At 36.1% G+C, this 20,751-nt stretch overlaps 1 protein-coding gene and 1 pseudogene across 3 annotated transcripts in view; one reads left to right on the top strand and one right to left on the bottom strand.

Annotated features, from left to right (window-relative positions):
• Positions 1-20,751, bottom strand: part of SBF2 (SET binding factor 2) — a 490,797-nt gene that overhangs the window by 129,498 nt on the left and 340,548 nt on the right. The gene's annotated exons all lie outside the window — the stretch shown is intronic.
• Positions 8,728-20,751, top strand: part of LOC147576664 (large ribosomal subunit protein eL28 pseudogene) — a 37,106-nt pseudogene continuing 25,082 nt past the window's right edge.

Here is a 20,751-nt window from a genome sequence, read left to right as displayed (position 1 = left end):
GGACACATTGTTTGCTGTCTTAAGGGGTTTTTACTTTTGTTCCAAATTGTCACTAAGTCTTGCTTAGGTAAATTTGAAAAAACAAAACAAAAGAAAACAAAACTGTCCTTGAAGCACATTATTTTATTTTATTATTTTATTTTATTATATTTTATTTTATTTTAATTTTATTATTTTATCTTATTTTATTTTATTTTTAATATATGAAATTTATTGTTAAATTGGTTTCCATACAACACCCAGTGCTCATCCCAAAAGATGCCTTCTTCAATGCCCATCACCTACCCTCCCCTCCCTCCCACCCCCCATCAACCTTCAGTTTGTTCTCAGTTTTTAAGAGTCTCTTATGCTTTGGCTCTCTCCCACTCTAACCTCTTTTTTTTTTTTTTTCCTTCCCCTCCCCCATGGGTTTCTGTTAAGTTTCTCAGGATCCAGATAAGAGTGAAAACATATGGTATCTGTCTTTCTCTGTATGGCTTATTTCACTTAGCATCACACTCTCCGGTTCCATCCACGTTGCTACAAAGGGCTATATTTCATTCTTTCTCATTGGCACATAGTACTCCATTGTGTATATAAACCACAATTTCTTTATCCATTCATCAGTTGATGGATATTTAGGCTTTTTCCACAATTTGGCTATTGTTGAGAGTGCTGTTATAAACATTGGGGTACAAGTGCCCCTATGCATCAGTACTCCTGTATCCGAAGCACATTATTTTAGAAACAAGACCAAAAAAATTTGGGAAAAATTTTTTTAAGTTTTTATTTAAATTCCATTTAGTTAATACACAGCATAATAATAGTTTCAGGTGTAGAATTTAGTGATTCATCACTTATATACAACACCCAGTGCTCATCACAAGTGCAGTCCTTAATCCCCATCACCTATTTCACCCGTTCCTCCCCCCCCCCCCCCCCACCTACCTCCCCTCTGGTGACCATTAGTTTGTTCTCTGTAGTTTCTGTTTTTCTAAGAGTCTGTTTCTTGGTTTGCCTTCCTCTCTCTCTTTTTTTTTCTCTTTGTTTTGTTTCTTAAATTCCACATATAAGTGATATGATATGGTATTTTTTTTTTAATTATTTCACTTAGCAGAATACTCTTTAGTTCCATTCATATCCTTGCAAATGGCAAGATTTCATTCTTTCTGATGGCTAATATTCCAATGTATATATGTACATATATACACATCACTTTCTCTTTATCCATTCATCAGTAGATTAGACCTCTGGGATCTTTCCATAGTTTGGCTATTGTAGATAATGGTATAAACATCAGGGTGAATGTATCTCTTTGAATTAGTATTTTTGTATTTTTGGGGTAAATACCTATTAGTGCAATTGCTGGATCCTAGTGTAAGTCATATTTTTAACTTTTTGAGGAAACTCCATACTGTTTTCCAGAGTGGAGGCACCAGTTTGCATTCACACCAACAGTGCAAGGGGGTTCCCCTTTCTCCACATTCTTGCCAGCACCTGTTGTTTCTTGTGGTTTTGATTTTAGCTATTGTGATAGATGTGAGGTGATATCTCATTGTAGTTTTGATTTACATTTCCCTGATGATAAGTGATATTGAGCATCTTTTCACATGTTTGTTGGTCATCTGTATGTCTTTTGGAGAAATGTCCGTTCATGTCTTCTGACCATTTTTTAGCTGGGTTATTCATTTTCCGGGTGTTGATTTTTATAAGACTTTGGTATATTTTGGATACTAACCCTTGATCCGATATGTCATTTGCAAATATCTTCTCTCATTCTGTAGCTGCCTTTTAGTTTTGTTGACTGTTTCCTTTGCTGTGCAGAAGCATTTTATTTTGATGAAGTTCCAATAGTTTATTTTTGCTTTTTGTTTCCCTTGCCTGGAGACATATCTAGTGAGAAGTTGCTACAGTTGATGTCAAAGAGGTTACTGCCTCTCTTCTTCTCTAGGAGTTTCTGGTTTCAAATCTGACGTTTAGGTTTTTAATCTGTTTTGAATATATTTTTGTGTATGATGTGAGAAAGTGGTCTAATTTCGTTCTTTTGCATGTTATTGTTTCGTTTTCCCAACTGAACAGTTTTCCCAACACTATTTGTTGAAGAGACTTTTTTTTCCATTGGATATTCTTTCACGTTTTGTCAAATGTTCATTGACTGTATAGTTGTGGGTCAACTTCCGGATTTTCTGTTCTGTTCTATTTATCTATGTGTCTATTTTTGTTCCAGTACCATATTGTTTTAATCACTACAACTTTGTACTATAGCTTGAAGTCCAGAATTCTGATGCCTCCAGCTTTGCTCTTCTTCTTTAAGGTTGCTTTGTGGTTCCATACAAATTTTAGGATTATTTGTTCTAGCTCTGTGAAAAATGCTGTTGGTATTTTGATAGGGGTTGCATTAAATGTGTAGATTGCTTTAAGTAGTATAGACTTTTTTTTTTTTTTAACGTTTATTTATTTTTGAGACAGAGCATGAATGGGGCAGGGTCAGAAAGAGAGGGAGACACAGAATCCAAAACAGGCTCCAGGCTCTGAGCTGTCAGCACAGAGTCCAAAGCGGGGCTTGAACTCACGGACCGTGAGACCATGACCTGGGCCCAAGTCAGGTGCCCAACTGACTGAGCCACCCAGGCACCCCAAGTGGTATAGACATTTTAACAATCTTTGTTCTTCCAATCCATGAACATGCAATGTTTTTCCATTTCTTCGTGTCATGTTCAACTTCTTTCATCAGTGTTTAATACTTTTCAGAGTACAGGTCTTACCTCTTTGGTTAGATTTCTTCCGAGTTATCTTACTGTTTTTGGTACAATTGCAAATGGGATTGATTCCTTGATTTCTTTTTCTGCTGCTTCATTACTGGTGTATAGAAATGCAACAGATTTCTATGTTGATTTTGCATCCTGGGACTTTATTGAATTTGTGTATCAGTTCTAGCAGTTTTTTGGTGGAAAATTTCAGGTATTTTATATAGAGTATCATGTTGTCTGCAAATAGGGAAAGTTTTTTACCTCTTCCTTGCCAGTTTGGATGCCTTTTATTTCTTTTTGTTGTCTGACTGCTATGGCTTGGACTTCTAGTACTACGTTAAATAAAAGTGATGAGAGTGGATATCCCTGTCTTGTTCCTGACCATACCGGAAAAGCTCCCAGTTTTTCCCCACTGAGGATGACATTAACTGTGGATTTTTCATATATGCCCTTCATTATGTTGAGGTATGTTCCCTCTAAACCTACTTTTTTGAGTTTTTATCATGAATGGATGTTGTAATTTGTCAAATGTTTTTTTCATCTATTGAAATGATCAAATGGTTCTTATCCTTTCTATGATTAATATTAATATCACATTTATATGCAAATATTGACTCACCCTTGCAGCCCAGGAATAAATCCCACTTGATTGTGGTGAATGATTTTTTTAATGTACTGTTAGATTCGGTTTGCTAGTATTTTATTGAGAATTTCTGCATCCATGTTCATCAGGGATATTGGCCTGTAGTTCTCTTTTTTAGTGAAGTCTTTGTCTGGTTTTAGTAATGCTGGTCTCATAGAATGAATGTAGAAGTTTTCCTTCCTCTTCTATTTTTTGGAATAGTTTGAGAAGAATAAGTATTAACTCTTCTTTTTTCTTTTTTATTTTTTATAAGTTTATTTATTTTGAGAGACAGAGAGAGAACAAGCTGGGGAGGGGCAGAGAGAGAAAGACAGAGGATCAGAAGCAGGCTCTGTGCTGACAGTAGCAAGCCTGATGTGGGGCTCGAACTCACAAACGATATGTTACCATAATGCCATATGTTTGCACTCATTTGTGGAATTTAAGAAACAAAACAGATGAATATACAGGAAAGGGAAGAAAAGAAAAAAAGAGAGAGGGAAACAAACCATAAGAGACTCTTACAGACAGAGAAAAAACTGAGGGTTGATGTAGGGAGGTGGGTGGGGGATGGGTTAGATGGGTGATGGGTATTAGGAGGGCTCTTGTTATGATGGATACTGGGTGTTATATATAAGTGAGGAATTAATTTATGTGAACTAACTGGAATTTAAATAAAAATTTGAAAAGAAAAAATATTATTGCCAAGGAATATAGAATGGGTTACCACTTCCAATCTAATGGAGAAAAAAAATGGAGAGGAAAACAAACAAAAATTTTTAACTCAAAGGAAAGCAAGAAAGAGGAAAAGAACCCCCCCAAGGAGAAACAATGAGAAAATAATAAGATGGTATAAATAAATAAAATTATAATAGCAGAAATGAACCAAATATTCTGGCTAAAAGGCAAAGATTATCACTGAATAAAAAATTAGATTCCATATATTTTTTGTTTAAAAAGGATATATCTGTAACTCAAGAATACACAAAGGTTAAAAGAATGGGAAAGGATTTACCAAGCAAATACCAACAGAAGGTGAAATACCTATATTAACAATCATATAAAATAATCTTAAGGAAAAAGGCATTACAAGAAATAAAAAGAAGCATTATATAAAATAGCTCAATTTATCACAAATATATAACAATTTTAAATGTGTTTAAACTTAATTAACTTAGCCTTCAACTGAAAACATTAAAGCAAAAACTGACAGACATATAAAAATACAGATAAATTCACAATTGCACTGAAAGATTTTAATATACCACTTCAGTATTTAATACCTCAAGCAGGTAGAAAAATCAGTATGGAAGATTTTTAAAAAGTTAGAGCTAATGGATAGAACACTATAGAACACTACTTGATCTGTTTATACTCTAACCCTGTTCAGATGGGTTTAGAAAACTTGACTTTATACTTGGCCATAAAAGAACTCTCAGTAAATTTCAAAAGATTAATAACAACATATAGATATGGTTGTCAGACCACAATGTATTTAAGTTAAAAAACAGTAATATAAGTAAAATACTTAACATTGTACCTGGCACATAGCAAATATTACACACACACACACACACACATATTTTTTATTATCGCTGAGGTTAGGATATACTTAGCATAGCATACTATACTGTAATTATCTATTTACTTTTCTGTCTCCTTACTAAACTATTAGCTCGATAGCAGTATTATTATAGCAGTGAATAAGAAGCAGTATCAATGTCTATGGAAAGCTGATGAATGATTTATATCTTTTTCAGACACTCACAAAGCAGAAAGATCAGTAGAAACAAATTATCTTGCTAAGTCTTAGATTTCCAGAATGAGTGTTTAGAGTCGTTAGCAGGATATTCCTTGGGATAACAATTTGCATTCATTCAACAAATATTATCTACTATATGGAAGGCACTTCATAGTCAATGAACTCAGGAAACTACTCCAAAAGGGAAAACAGATGACAAATAACACATTTTATAGGGATAAGATGAATCCATGGTTGAATGGAACACATCCTTAAAATATGAGGGACGACCATATTCACACATGATGTGTCTTTGGAAATGATTGCTGGAGTTAGGTTACTGGTTGGATAGATCTTAACTTAGATCAAGTGATCTTTGGTTTTAAATTCTGGAACATGAAGTTTAGATATAAAAAGAGTGACTAATAGAGCTATTTAAGTAACATCTCTCAGGTATACTAGTAGAAAAGAGTATGTGCTAGAAAGGAGAGAGGAAGAAAAGGAAGAGAAGAGAGGAGTAAGGAGGAGAGAGAGAGAGAGACAAGGAAGGAGTAAGGGAAGGAGGGAAGAGGGGAAGAATGAGGAATACCAATCAATCAGAACTCATTTCAAAAATATTATATAATCAACTGAGAGATGATTTTGAAGGCAGTCATTACCTTGGAGGCACATTTAGGTTTTTATTTTAAGATATAGTCAGGTTGGGAAAACTAAATATCTACAGGCAGAAGAATAAAACCGGCCCCCTACCTTATATTATACACAAAAATCAACTCAAAATGGATTAAAGGCTTGAACATAAGCCCTGAAACTATAAAAGTGCTAGGGAGAAAACAAGGAACTCATACAACTCAATAGCAAAACAAACAAACAAAAAACCCCCAAAAACGCTAAAAAAGCCCCGCAACCCAATTAAAAATTTGCAAAGGAACAGAATAGACATTTTTCTAAAGAAGACATCCAAATGGCCAATGGGTACATAAAAAGGTATTCAACATGGTTAATCATCAGGGAAATGCATATCAAAACCACAATGAAATATCACTTTATCCCTGTTAGAATGGCTATTATCAAAAAGACAAGTTGGACGCCTAGATGGCTCAGTCAGTTAAAATGTCCAACTCTTTCGCTTTTTGCAGATGACATGATATTATACATGGAAAATCCGATAGACTCCACCAAAAGTCTGCTAGAACTGATACATGAATTCAGCAAAGTTGCAGGATACAAAATCAATGTACAGAAATCAGTTGCATTCTTATACACTAACAATGAAGCAACAGAAAGACAAATAAAGAAACTGATCCCATTCACAATTGCACCAAGAAGCATAAAATACCTAGGAATAAATTTAACCAAAGATGTAAAGGATCTGTATGCTGAAAACTATAGAAAGCTTATGAAGGTAATTGAAGAAGATTTAAAGAAATGGAAAGACATTCCCTGCTCATGGATTGGAAGAATAAATATTGTCAAAATGTCAATACTACCCAAAGCTATCTACACATCAATGCAATCCCAATCAAAATTGCACCAGCATTCTTCTCGAAACTAGAACAAGCAATCCTAAAATTCATATGGAACCACAAAAGGCCCCGAATAGCCAAAGGAATTTTGAAGAAGAAGACCAAAGCAGGAGGCATCACAATCCCAGACTTTAGCCTCTACTACAAAGCTGTCATCATCAAGACAGCATGGTATTGGCACAAAAACAGACACATAGACCAATGGAATAGAATAGAAACCCCAGAACTAGACCCACAAACGTATGGCCAACTCATCTTTGACAAAGCAGGAAAGAACATCCAATGGAAAAAAGACAGTCTCTTTAACAAATGGTGCTGGGAGAACTGGACAGCAACATGCAGAAGGTTGAAACTAGACCACTTTCTCACACCATTCACAAAAATAAACTCAAAATGGATAAAGGACCTGAATGTGAGACAGGAAACCATCAAAACCTTAGAGGAGAAAGCAGGAAAAGACCTCTCTGACCTCAGCCGTAGCAATCTCTTACTCGACACATCCCCAAAGGCAAGGGAATTAAAAGCAAAAGTGAATTGCTGGGACCTTATGAAGATAAAAAGCTTCTGCACAGCAAAGGAAACAACCAACAAAACTAAAAGGCAACCAACGGAATGGGAAAAGATATTTGCAAATGACATATCGGACAAAGGGCTAGTATCCAAAATCTATAAAGAGCTCACCAAACTCCACACCCGAAAAGCAAATAACCCAGTGAAGAAATGGGCAGAAAACATGAATAGACACTTCTCTAAAGAAGACATCGGATGGCCAACAGGCACATGAAAAGATGTTCAGCGTCGCTCCTTATCAGGGAAATACAAATCAAAACCACACTCAGATATCACCTCACGCCAGTCAGAGTGGCCAAAATGAACAAATCAGGAGACTATAGATGCTGGAGAGGATGTGGAGAAACGGGAACCCTCTTGCACTGTTGGTGGGAATGCAAATTGGTGCAGCCGCTCTAGAAAGCAGTGTGGAGGTTCCTCAGAAGATTAAAAATAGACCTACCCTATGACCCAGCAATAGCACTGCTAGGAATTTATCCAAGGGACACAGGAGTACTGATGCATAGGGGCACTTGTACCCCAATGTTCATAGCAGCACTCTCAACAATAGCCAAATTATGGAAAGAGCCTAAATGTCCATCAACTGATGAATGGATAAAGAAATTGTGGTTTATATACACAATGGAATACTACGTGGCAATGAGAAAAAATGAAATATGGCCTTTTGTAGCAACGTGGATGGAACTGGAGAGTGTGATGCTAGTGAAATAAGCCATACAGAGAAAGACAGATACCATATGGTTTCACTCTTATGTGGATCCTGAGAAACTTAACAGGAACGCATGGGGGAGGGGAAGGAAAAAAAAAAAAAAAAGAGGTTAGAGTGGGAGAGAGCCAAAGCATAAGAGACTGTTGAGAACTGAGAACAAACTAAGGGTTGATGGGGGGTGGGAGGGAGGAGAGGGTGGGTGATGGGTATTGAGGAGGGCACCTTTTGGGATGAGCACTGGGTGTTGTATGGAAACCAATTTGACAATAAATTTCATATATAAATAAAAAAAAATAAATAAAATGTCCAACTCTTGATTTAGGCTCAGGCCATGACCTCATGGCTGTGGGATGGGGGCCCACGTTGGGCTCTGCAGTGAGCATGGAGTCTGCTTGGGAATCTCTCTTTCTCTCTCTTTCTGCCCCTTCCCCACTCACACACTCTTTCTCTAAATAAACAAACATTTAAAAAATAATGCTAAAAAAAAGACAAGTAATTATGGGTGCTGGTATGTGGAATATATTGGTGGGAATATAAATTGGGACAGCTACTATGGAAAACAGTAAGGAGGTTCCTCAAGAAATTAAAAATGTAAGTACCATATGATTCAGCAATCCCACTTCTGGGTATATACTTGAAAGAAATGAAATCCTTATCTTGAAAAGATTATCTGTATTCCCATGTTCACTGCAGCATTACTCACAATAACCATGGTATGCAAACAACCTAAGTGTCCACCAATGGATGACTAGATAAAGAAAATGGGGTATACATATACAATGGAATATTACTAAGCCTTAAAAAAGAAGGAAATCCTGCCATTTGTAACAATGTGGATGAATGTAGAGGGTGTTATGGTAAGTGAAATAAGCCGGACAAAGAAAGACAAATACTGCATGACACTACCTATAGATGGAACTTAAAAAAAAAAGTTGAACTCAGTAACAGAGTAGAATGGGTTGTTTGTTGGGCACTGGGATGTGGGGGAAATGGACAAAGGTTACTAAAAGGGTAGAAACTTTAAACTGTAAGGTGATAAGGTCTGAGAATCTAATGTAAAACATGGCGAGTATAGTTGATAGTGAGTATAGTTGTATAAATGAAATTTGCTGAGAAAACACAACTTAAGTATTCTTGCCCCTCAAAAAGGTAAATATATGAATATGTGAAGTGATAGATATGTTAATTAACTCAATTGTGGCAATCCTTTCACAACGTGTACCATATAAACTGTTGTGTTGTACGTTTTAAATATATTACAATTTTGTCAACTATACCTCAATAAAGCTGAAAAAAATATACAGTCAGGCCATGTAGGAAAATATCACACCTTTTTCCTATATGGTATCACTCACACTATGTTCTCTATCACTTCCATGGACTTTATAAAATAATCCCAGAGCACAACAAAAAGTGTGAATCATCTTTTTCTTCCTTATTCCTTACCCCCTTGCTTAAGACACTGCTATGCACAAGAATGTCATCCCCTGTGTCCTAGCACATCTGAGTTTCTTTAACAGAAATGCCTTGCATGTTTCTGAAGACTGTCATGGGGCCCAAAGCAATAAAATTCAACAGACTTGAGCTGTAATCTTCTCCTAAGGAAATGGTTGGGATGCCAAGATGCCTTTTGACTTTGATTTCACAGCAGGGCTTCATTTGTAATGATGCTGTCCAAACTTTAAATGACAACAGCTGTGATATGAAGCCCCACACACTCATTTATAAAAATTTCCCACAAATTAAAAAAAATTAAACAATAGGGATTTTCAATCCATGACCAATTAGCAGGGAACAGGCAATCATAAAACATTTAGGAACTCTTTATTATCGTACAAAATGTTTACACATTGTAGTGCATGTCTCAAACCTGAGCGCCAGTCAAATGCTGATTGCAAAATATAAATATAAAATTCTTTGCAAATCACGTTAGAGACATTCTAAGTTAATTAGGCTGAAAAATGGAAAAATTTTAAAACAATAAGTCTAAAACTATTGACATAGCTAGCAATAGCATTCCGGAATAGTGCAGTTATCTGTTGGGCAATCAGTCCATAAATACACATCCTGAAGTCCCATGTGCTTTGGCCACATAATAGCAATGTAGTTGCAGACCTAACAGGCAATTTATAAACTTGCAAGGACTTGAATACTTATACATGTTTTATTCTGAAGTTTGCTATGTAGTTTACCTTTAATTTTCCTGCTACAACTGAAGAGTGAGCCCTGCAATCTTAATTTCCCATTACCTTCAATTATTTCATACTTTTAATCTGTGTACCTTTGAACTGTCATGGCCCAGCATTCCTATTTCACAAAACTTGGGAATTTCTCAAAAATAAAATATTTAAATATTAAAGGAAAAAATGAGATTGAGAGGCATAATGTCTTACAGAATTGACTTTTTTTAGACTTGAGATTAGATAGAACTCAGAAGTTTTTTGAATTGTCCAAAACACTGAGAACACTTATTTATGTCTTCTACATAGGGACAAAAATTAAACTACCACAGACAAAATACCTTTTTATATCATATTACTCTCCTGTTCAAAAATCTCTGACCATTACAGGATAATGACCAAACTCATGAGCCAGGCTTGTAAGCCCTCCATGGTGTGGATCCATTTCCAAACCCAACTAACCAAATGGCCCTCCTACCACAAGCTGCAGCTATAGGCAGTCTGCTTTATTTACCACCTATTCCACATCATTGTAATTCTTACAGCATATAATATCCCTAGGAATACCATCCATGCCTTGCTTTGTCATTTACACTCTTGCCCCTTGGAACTTCCATATACCTACCCCTATATGTTCTTACTCTTTCCAAGTACAGTGCTAAGCACAAAATAAGTACAAGAACTCCCATTATAGTTTCAGGTTATATTTTAATGCTAAATTAATTTACATAACAACAAAGAATATATCATAATTTTGAACCACTATGGTTATTTAATATGTACCATGACTCCCACTGGGATGGAACATGAATGCTAGGCTTGACAAATAATATCAATCTTTGTTATAAGTTTTTGAGTGAATGGCCCATGTCTGCTTTAATTTTGTATGCCTGGAAACTAGAGCACTGCACCTGGCATATAGTAATAATAGCTAACGTTTATTGAGTGCTTACAAAGTACCAGACATGCTTTAAATCTGAATTTATACAAATTATTTCACTTAATTTTCACATCTCTAGAAGGTAGATACTATAATTTTATCCATTTTGTTGATTAAGGAACTGAGCCTCTCAAGAGGTTACAGGGCTACAAATGGCAGAACCAGAATTCAAACCCAGGTAGTCTCACTCTAGGATTTGTGCTTTAAACCTTTACGTTCTCTTGCCTCTCAAAGGCAAAAAAGTATGAAATGGAATCTAAAAATGGCATCTGTGGAAACATATAATTCAGACTAAGAAATTTTCTAGTAATTATAAATAATATCCTCAGAGTTTGAAACTATATTACATCTATAAAAAAGCAACTGAAAATTGAAAATATGCTTGCTCAAATTAAGATACAAAAGAAGGGATGGAAGATAATTTTTTGTCATGGTATCCTTTTATTCCATTTCTATCTTCAGGAATTTAAAACAATTAAGAAATACAGGGAATCATGTCAAAGTTTCTAAAATATGCCTAACAGGGTGCTATAAATAGAAAACAGAGAAAGTAGTTAGGAGAAAGTAAAATAAATAATGAAGTTATTCTTCATCTGTAAAGAGTCTGGTGAGTGCCAAATATAAGGAAAAAAAGGTATTTGGAAAAATGAATAAAATGTGGTATAATATACAAAGGAATACTACATGAAAGTGAAAATGAATGAATTATAGGTATATCCAACATCACAATGACTCTACCAAACATATTCTTTTGATCAAGACAAAAAGAATACATCACCACCACCACCATCATTACCATCATCAAATTAGTCTCCACTGAAACATACCTTCTTGGTTAATGCTGGCATCTATCTCTACTTATCCAATTAAATCACATCAGGGTAAACATGTGCCAATACAAGATAGGATGTCATGAAACCTACCATAGGGATGCCAAAGAAGTGCTTAAATCAAATTATAATAACAAAGGAAAATCCAACAAAGTCAGATCAAGTAAAAAAAAAAGATAATAAGTTAGGATGATTTTATATATGCTTTAAAAGAAAACAATTTGATGTCAAAGGATTAAGGGTGTCCCTGGGGAAAAATAATGAAGGCTTTAAAAATTTTTACAAAAATCGTCCTTAGGAAAGTGCTATAAAAGCCAAACACAAAGTAAACCACCATGTGACTTTGCTAGAAAAAATATTTTAAACACTTTTCCCTCACCCAAACAAAAGTCAGATTTATACTTTAGTTCTACAACAATCAACACATGATGAAAATTGTAACCTATATTTTTTAAATAAAATTTTATGACTTTTTAGAAAATACAATGTACCAAACAAACCCTTGTCCCCACTATTTGGTATGAAATTTTAGTCCCTATTTTAAATGGATTTATTGGTGTTGATAATGAAAATTAGTTTCCTTCTTATGAGCTAAACAATTCAGGAGTAATGGTCTCTGTCTTATCTCTATTTAATTCTCCAGTCTGGTGTCTGCAGAAACCAGATGTAGTTATGTAACAAAGATGTGTTGCCTTTACTACAGTAGATTATCACGGCCTCAGGTATGTTGCATGCAACCACTGATTTGGTAAACATGTTCTTTTCTATCCCTATCAGAGAGGACAATCTGAAACAGTCTGAACTTATATGAAATGGACAATGGTAAACAGGGTTGTGTTAACTAAAACCCCTTCCATACAAATTCAGTTGTGAAGAAATGTGGACCATTCAAACGTCACATAGAACATTGTATTTGATCCACTATGTTAATGACATCATGCTAGTCAGGCTGGATGAACAAGAAGTGGCTACCATACTGGAAACCTTGGTAAGGCATATGTACCCAGAGGATGGGAGATAAGCACTATGAAGGTTCTGGCATGCTGGGACATCTCACTGAAAGTAAAGGACAATTTGTTGCATCTTATATCTCCCACCATGAGGAAGGAAGCACAATTTCTGGTAGGCCTCTTTGGGTTATGGAGGCAGCATATTCCACATCTGGGACTACTGCTCTAGTTCATACCAGGTGACAGTAGATTTAAGCGGCGTCCAGAGCAATAAAAGGCTCTGTAGGAGATCCAGGAATCAAAAGCCCTGCCTGCTTCTCATCACACATAGTGACCCACTTGGAGAATTTGTACTTCCATTGATGTAACTCTGAGCTCTGCAAGGTTGGAGCTTCCAGTCCCCAAAGGAGGAACAGTTCTACCAGGGGATAAAACAAGAATCTCATTAATCTATAAACTGGAGCTGTCACCAAGGTACTTTGACTCCTAATGCCCAGGGACCAGCAGACAAGAAAAGAGTCATCGTCTTGGGAGAGAGAAGCAGATTGAGTTATCAATATAACTTGATGTTGGGGATGAGGGAGAAGGTGTCAAGGATAATGCAGGTTTTGGCTTGTGTAATTGGATCAATGGTGGTACGTTTGCCAACACTGGGAATAATAAAAAAGGGATAAGGTTTGAGGGTTGAAGGGTAGAGAAAATGGATATCATAAGTTCAGTTTGTAACTGAAGTTGAAGTGTCCTTGAGACATGAAAATGAGATATCAGGTAGTCAGCTGGATATTTGGGTGTAGAGCTCAGAGAAAAGGTCTGGAGTAGAGAAATTTGCGAGTTAAATTGTGGGTGTAGAAGAGATCATCCTTGAAGAGGATAGAGAATGAGACAAAAGAGAAACAAATTTGCGAGTTAAGTTGTGGCTGTGGAAGAGATCATCTCTGAAGAGGATAGAGAATGAGACAAAAAGGGAATAAGAGGCTTTACAAATTAAAAGCCATGTGGAGAAGGATAAGCTTTCCAAGATGGAAAAGGAATGGCCACAGAAGGAGGAGGACATGTAGGAAATATTTAATCATGGAAGCCAAGGCAAAAGAGCGCTTCAAAAAGAAATTCTAATTGATAAAATGCTTCCTCTATCTTCAAAGCAAGGCAAAGCTAGTGGATTTAATCATGAAGAGATAACATTAATAATTTATACAGTTTACATAGTTTCAAGGTACCTTTTAGACTGTATTTTTTGTTTGCTTTCCTTTGCCCCACCTCTCCCCCAAAAGAGCATATTTTAAGTAAGTTCCTGTGAGGAAAAAAGAAATTATAAATCTGCCACATTTAGAACGGCTAATAAATAAATACAACCTAAGAAAAGACTTCCACATTAGAAAAGGCTTCATGTATGTAAGTGAGGTTATAAAGAAAAATCAACAGTTCTTTTTAGTATTTTAAAGTTACCATTATGCTGCCTTTATAATATTAGCAAAAGACAAAATACTTATGCAACCAATTATCATTAATAACTAGAGATAATTTTCTACATGACCTACATTGTAAAAATAATAATAACATAAGATTAGAAAAACCTTACCTAGCTTTTGGTTTCAAGAAAAATATTCTGGAATGTGTAAGACTATAATTACTCATCAGCACTATTTATGAAAATCTTTTTGAACGTCAAAAGCAGATTCCATACATTGAATGAAATACATGAAAGTGAGACTCTATTAACTACATCTAACCATTCTTAAAGACAACTCGGCAAGGAATGATCAACTCTGTGATTAATTTTTTTTTTTTTCTAAAGCACTGATAAGAAAGACACTCAGTAAAATGTGAAGTGTTACAGAAGGTTAGGATAGTAACATGAAAGCAGCCCTGGGAATCTTAAGAAAACAATGTACAAATTCTGCACTTTTGTCTTAATAACAAATAAAACTAGACCCTGGCCAGAAGATCATCCCCCTTTACATTGGCTTTGGCTTTCTGAAGCCCCCACCCCCACTTTTACTGCTAATCTCTTACTTGCTAACCAAATGGATTACATTTAGACATTTAATTTAACCTCCATACCATTTGCTAAGACCAAACACATGCTTCTTCTTTTTTTGAAACTGCTTTCCTTAAGAAAAAACAAAAAAACACACAAACTTCCATTTCATTATAAAAGACAGAAAATATAGGTAAGTGAAAAGAAAGAAAAACATCTTGTGACAAATCCCACAACCTTTAAACAACCAATGTAACATTTGGTGTCCATACTTCATATTTTTCTTAATCACAAATTATATGTTTATTCATACCATTTAAATTTTTTTTTTTATTTAAAAAAAAATTTTGTTTTCAACATTTTATTTATTTTTGGGACAGAGAGAGACAGAGCATGAACGGGGGAGGGGCAGAGAGAGAGGGAGACACAGAATTGGAAACAGGCTCCAGGCTCCGAGCCATCAGCCCAGAGCCTGACGCGGGGCTCGAACTCACAGACCGCGAGATCGTGACCTGGCTGAAGTCGGACGCTTAACCGACTGCGCCACCCAGGCGCCCCTAAATTTTTTTTAAAAAGTCACTTTATTCTTAAACTAATTTCCTTCCTTGGCCTCCATGATTCTACTTTTCCTTTTACAACTTCTGTCCTCTGACACCCATCATCCTTTTGTCTCAATATCATTTATAGATTTTTATTATTCTTCCAACCCTCTAAATGTATTTCTCAATTCTTTTTTCTTTTTATTTTTAAACTATTTATTTTAAATGTTTATTTATTTGTTTGAGAGAGAGAGAGAGAGAGCACGAGCACAAGCAGGGAAGGGGCAGAGACAGAGAGGGAGACACAGAATCTGAAGCAGGCTCCAGGCTCTGAGCTGTCAGCTGTGAGATCATGACCTGAAGTCAGACACTTAACTGACTGAGTCACCACCCAGGCACCCCTCTTTTTATTTTTTTTAAAATTTATTTATTTATTTTGAGAGACAGTGAGTGCGTGTCAGGGAGGGGTCGGCGGGGTGGGGGGGGAGAGGGAGAATATCAAGCAGGCTCTGCACTGTCAGCATGTGGCTCGATAAGGGGCTTGAACTTACGAACGATGAGATCATGACCTGAGCCAAAATCCAGAGTTGGACGCTTAATTGACTGAGCCACCTAGGTACCCCCTCAACTCTTTTTTCATCCTTGTATCTCCTCTTGTATAGTACCTACTCTCCTTAGGCTGGCATAGCCACTTCTGTGGTGTAAGGTGCCACCGAAATTTATATTTTCAGCCTAGATAATCCTCCTCATCTCTAGCTGACAAGACACCTTCAATTTGATGTCATGCAAATACCTCAAACTCAATGTATCTTAAACTGAATTATCTCTACCCCTCACCCTCACCTTCAGGCCTGATATCATTCTATACTGACTTGGTAAAAAGGACCACCATCTATTTAGTCACCTAACCAGAAATCTATCATGTCATACTCTGACATTCAATCAGATATCAAGTTGATGCTTCCAATGCGAACTTCCTTTCATCTATCCATCCAACAAATATCTTTAGTTGAACTAGGTGCATTGTGCTGGGGGGTTGTCAATTAAACAGTTATATAATCATTGCCCTCTTGAAGCTTCATCAAATACTGTTAATTCTGTCCTCAACACGTTTGTCATCTGTCACCTCATCTTCATACTTACTACCTTTATTTGGACTTCCACCATGGCCATAATTTCTTTACTCCTACCAATTTCTGAGTTTTGGGGGGAGTTCTGTATAAACCAGAATGCTTTTCTGCTTTTTCCTCATGTTCCTAATTTCAGCTTTCTCATGCTTATTAAGTCACTTAACCACTGTCCATTTGCTTTGTCTTCCAAAATTTTGTTGCTCATCTTTCTTTTCTTTCTTTTCTTTTCTTTCTTTCTTTCTTTCTTTCTTTTTCTTTCTTTCTTTCTTTCTTTCTTTCTTTCTTTCTTTCTTTCTTTCTTTCTCTCTCCTTCCTTCCTTCCTTCCTTCCTTCCTTCCTTCCTTCCTTCCTTCCTTCCTTCCTTCTTTCGCTAACATTTGTTTTATTTGTTCGTGTGGATTTTTGTTAATCTTTAAAAAAATCCCTCTACTATCATTTTTAGTTGTATTTTAGGAGGGGAGTGGAAGTAAATGTGTGGAGGCAAATGACTAGGACTCATAATTGGGACATTCTAGAGCTTACAATTTCTGGAATTTTCTCTAGGCCATCATTGTTTGAATATTTTAATACCTGTTCCTTCACATTTGCTAGCTACATGATTTTCTAGCAAGATTCGAAACAACTTCTCTTTCACTTCTTTTAAAAAACTAATTAGTGTCTTATATAGTCCTGTAGTCACTGACGAAATAGGAAATAAAATTCAGTAAGTAGGCAGGTGTATTAGGTGAGTGTAGCAATCATGTATAGCTCTTTAGGCTCAACACTGTGTAAATATTAGTGACACATACCTTGGGCCTTAAATCTCAGGTAGGAACTATGTTTAATTTTTTATTTTGGAACACTAAAGTTTGTCAAATGATTGGCATGACAACCTATCAAATTCTCTTTCCAATTTTAATTAACATTTTAGAGAACTACGTATGTTTTTTCCACAAAACTTCTGGAATGAACACACACACACACACACACACACACACACACACACACACGGACATGGTATTTTTGAAAGGATGTAAGAATTAACTTTGAAACTAACAATCATCAAAATACTTAATTCTTACTGCTATCTTAGGTTTAAAAAATTATACTATTGGCTGGAATTCTTTTAAAAAATCAAACTCTTTTCTTTCTGGGTATAATTTTCCTAAATAACACAGAAACACAACCTAACCATGCATCTCCCCCGCCCCCCCCCCCCTTCTTCCCTTGTCCTTTAACCTCTGCTGAACCTGAATGGCCCCCAGCCCTCTGTCCTGTGCCGAGCCAGGCTACGCACAAGCTGTGTAACGCCCCAAAGTTAAAAGGCCCTCCGGAAGCTGGGCTCCTGGAATGAGTTTCATGAGTGTTTGTCTTTCGCTCTAAGCACCTAGAGGGCAAGAGGGCATGCTTCTTACTGTCCTCTGTAGGTCACTGAGCTCCAGGTTTCTTCCCTCAAGAAAGAACTCACTGTTCACCCGCAAGAAGCACAGTTAGCTGACAGCCTCTAATGAACATTCTTTGCCCCAGACGTCCATGACTTTGGGAGATCTGCCACATAGTCTGTGGCTCTCCCAGCCCAGTCCTTTTTCTTTCCCCTTCATCTTTCATAGGCCCTCCCCTACCCCCTCTCTTCCCCACAATAAACACCTTGCGCTCCGGAAAAAAAAAAACAACACAGAAACACAAAATAGAAGGTTTTTCGCTACATTGTAACTGTTCCAGAAAAGGCAAAAGGCCTGTAGGGACTGCAAAGGTATTGGACATGAGAAAAGAAGGTGCAAAGTTACTAGAAAAAAGAAAGGAATCCTTGTTGATAAGGGAGATCAGGAATTTTTTTTTCCATGAAAAGACAGGCAGAATTGGGAAGGAAAGGGGGCACCTGGGTGGCTCAGTCAGTTGAGTGTCTGACTTCAGCTTAGGTCACAATCTCACGGTTCATGAGTTCAAACCTCACATTGAGCTCGGGCTTGCTACTGTCAGTGCAGAGCCTGCTTTGGATCCTCTGTCCCCTCTCTCTGCCCCTCCTCAACTTGAGCTCTCTCTCTCTCTCAAAAAAAAAAAAAAAAAAAAAAAAAAAAAAAAAAAGAATTGGGAAGGAAAAAGAGTTTATTCTAAGTTAGGTGACTAAGCTTTGGATAGGAGTAAGGGGTTGAGGGTATAGGACGGAAAGGCAAGAGCCAGGCCCAGCTCCTATAGAGAGAGAAGATACCCGTTTTGAGTGTTTATAAGACATACTATGAACACTATAAGAACCAGCTTAAGAAAACATATGGTTAATTAGCACATATATGCCTTAGTAAATAGTGTATAAAACCTAGTCTGTCATTTACAACCTAGAAGAAATGGATAAATTCCTAGAAACATAATCTCTACCAAGAATGAATGACGACAAATAGAAAATCTGAACAGACTAGTAAGAAACTGAATGAGTAATCAAAATCTCCCAACAAACAAAAGTTCAAGACAAGATGGTTTCACTGATGAATTCCACCAAATATTTAAAGAAAAATTAATAATAATCTTTCTCAAAATCTTCCAAAAAAAAATAGAAGGGATAGGAATACTTCTAAAGTCATTTTATAAGGCCAGCATTATCCTGATACCAAAACTGGACAAGGACAGAACAAGAAAAGAAAATTACAGGCTACTATCCCTGATAAACACAGATGAAAAGTCCTCAACAAAGTATCAGCAAACTGTATTTGACAATACATTAAAACAATCATACACCATGATCAAGTCGGATTTATTCTAGAAATGCAAGGATGGTTCAACATTTGCAAATCAGTATGATACTCCACAGTAACAAAATAAATGATAAAAATCATATTATCATCCCAATTGATGCAAAAATACATCTGACAAAATTTAACATTCGTTTCATGATAAAAACCCTCAACAAAGTGGGTAGAGAACATACCTCGATATAATAATGTCCACATATGAGAATACCACAGTTAACATCAAACTCAAAGGTGAAAAGCTGAAAGCTTTTCCCCTAAGATCAGGAACAAGACAAGGATGCCTACTCCTGCCATGCTTATTTAACATAGTACTGCAAGTCCTAGCCAGAGCAATTAGGCAAGAAAAAGAAGTAAAAGACATCAGAATCAGAGAGGAAGGAGCAAAACTGTGACTATTTGTAGATGACATATTACATTTTGGCAAATCCTAAAGACTCCACCAAAAACTGTTAAAACTAATTAACAAATTCAGTAAAATTGAAGGATATAAGATCGATATACAAAAATTTGTTGTGTTTCTATACACTAATAACAAACTACTAGGAAAAAAATAAAACAATGCCATTTACAAGTGCATGAAAAAGAATACCTAAAAATAAACTTAATGAAGGAGGTTAAAGACCTGTACATCACAAACTATAAGATATCAATGAAAAAACTGAAGACACAAATAAATGGAAAGATATTCTGTGCTCACTGATTGAAAGAATTAGTATTGTTAATATGTCCATATTATCCCAAAATAATCTAGATTCAATGCAATCCCTATCAAAATTCCATTGATGCTTTTAATAGAAATTTGTATGGAACAATCTTAAAATTTGTATGGAACCAAAAGAGACCCCAAATAGCTGAAGTAATCTTGATAAAGAAGAATAATGTTGACTCATTATACTTCCTGATTTCAAAGTATATTACAACACTATAGTAATCAAAACACTATGGTATTGGCATAAAAACAGAAACATAGATCAGTGGAACAGATTAGAAAGCCCAGAAATAAAGCTACACATACATGGTCAATTAATTTATGACAAAGGAGCCAAGAATATACAATGGGGAAAGGGTAGTTTCTTCAATAAATGATGCTGGGAAAACTGGACATCCTCATGCAGGAGAATGAAACTGGACCACTACCTTACATCATATACCAAGATCAACTCAAAATGGGTAAAAGACTTTAATGTAAGACCTGAAACCATAAAACGCCTAGGAGAAAACATAGGTGGTATATTCTTTGACACTGGTCTAAGTGATAACTTTTAGGGCCTGAATCCAAAGATAAGGGCAACTGTGTCCATCAACTGATGAATAAATAAAGAAAATGTGGTTTATGTACACAATGGAATATTACTCAATCATAAAAAATGAAATGTTGCTATTTGCAATGACATAGATGGAAGAAGAGAGTATCATGTTAACCGAAATAAGTCAGATAAAGACAAATACTCATATATGGAATTTAAGAAACAAAACAAAGGAGCAAGGGGGGAAAAAAAGAGAGGGAGGCAAACCAAGAAACACACTCTTAATTATAGAGAACTGATGGTCACCAGAAGGGAGCTGGGTGGGGGGAATGGGTTA

Source organism: Puma concolor, chromosome D1 (assembly GCF_028749965.1).
Source record: "Puma concolor isolate L17-30 chromosome D1, mPumCon1.1.hap2, whole genome shotgun sequence".
Classification (NCBI taxonomy): Eukaryota; Metazoa; Chordata; class Mammalia; order Carnivora; family Felidae; genus Puma; species Puma concolor.
The sequence above is the reverse complement of the archived record's forward strand: the minus strand, read 5'-3'. Positions and strand labels throughout refer to the sequence as shown.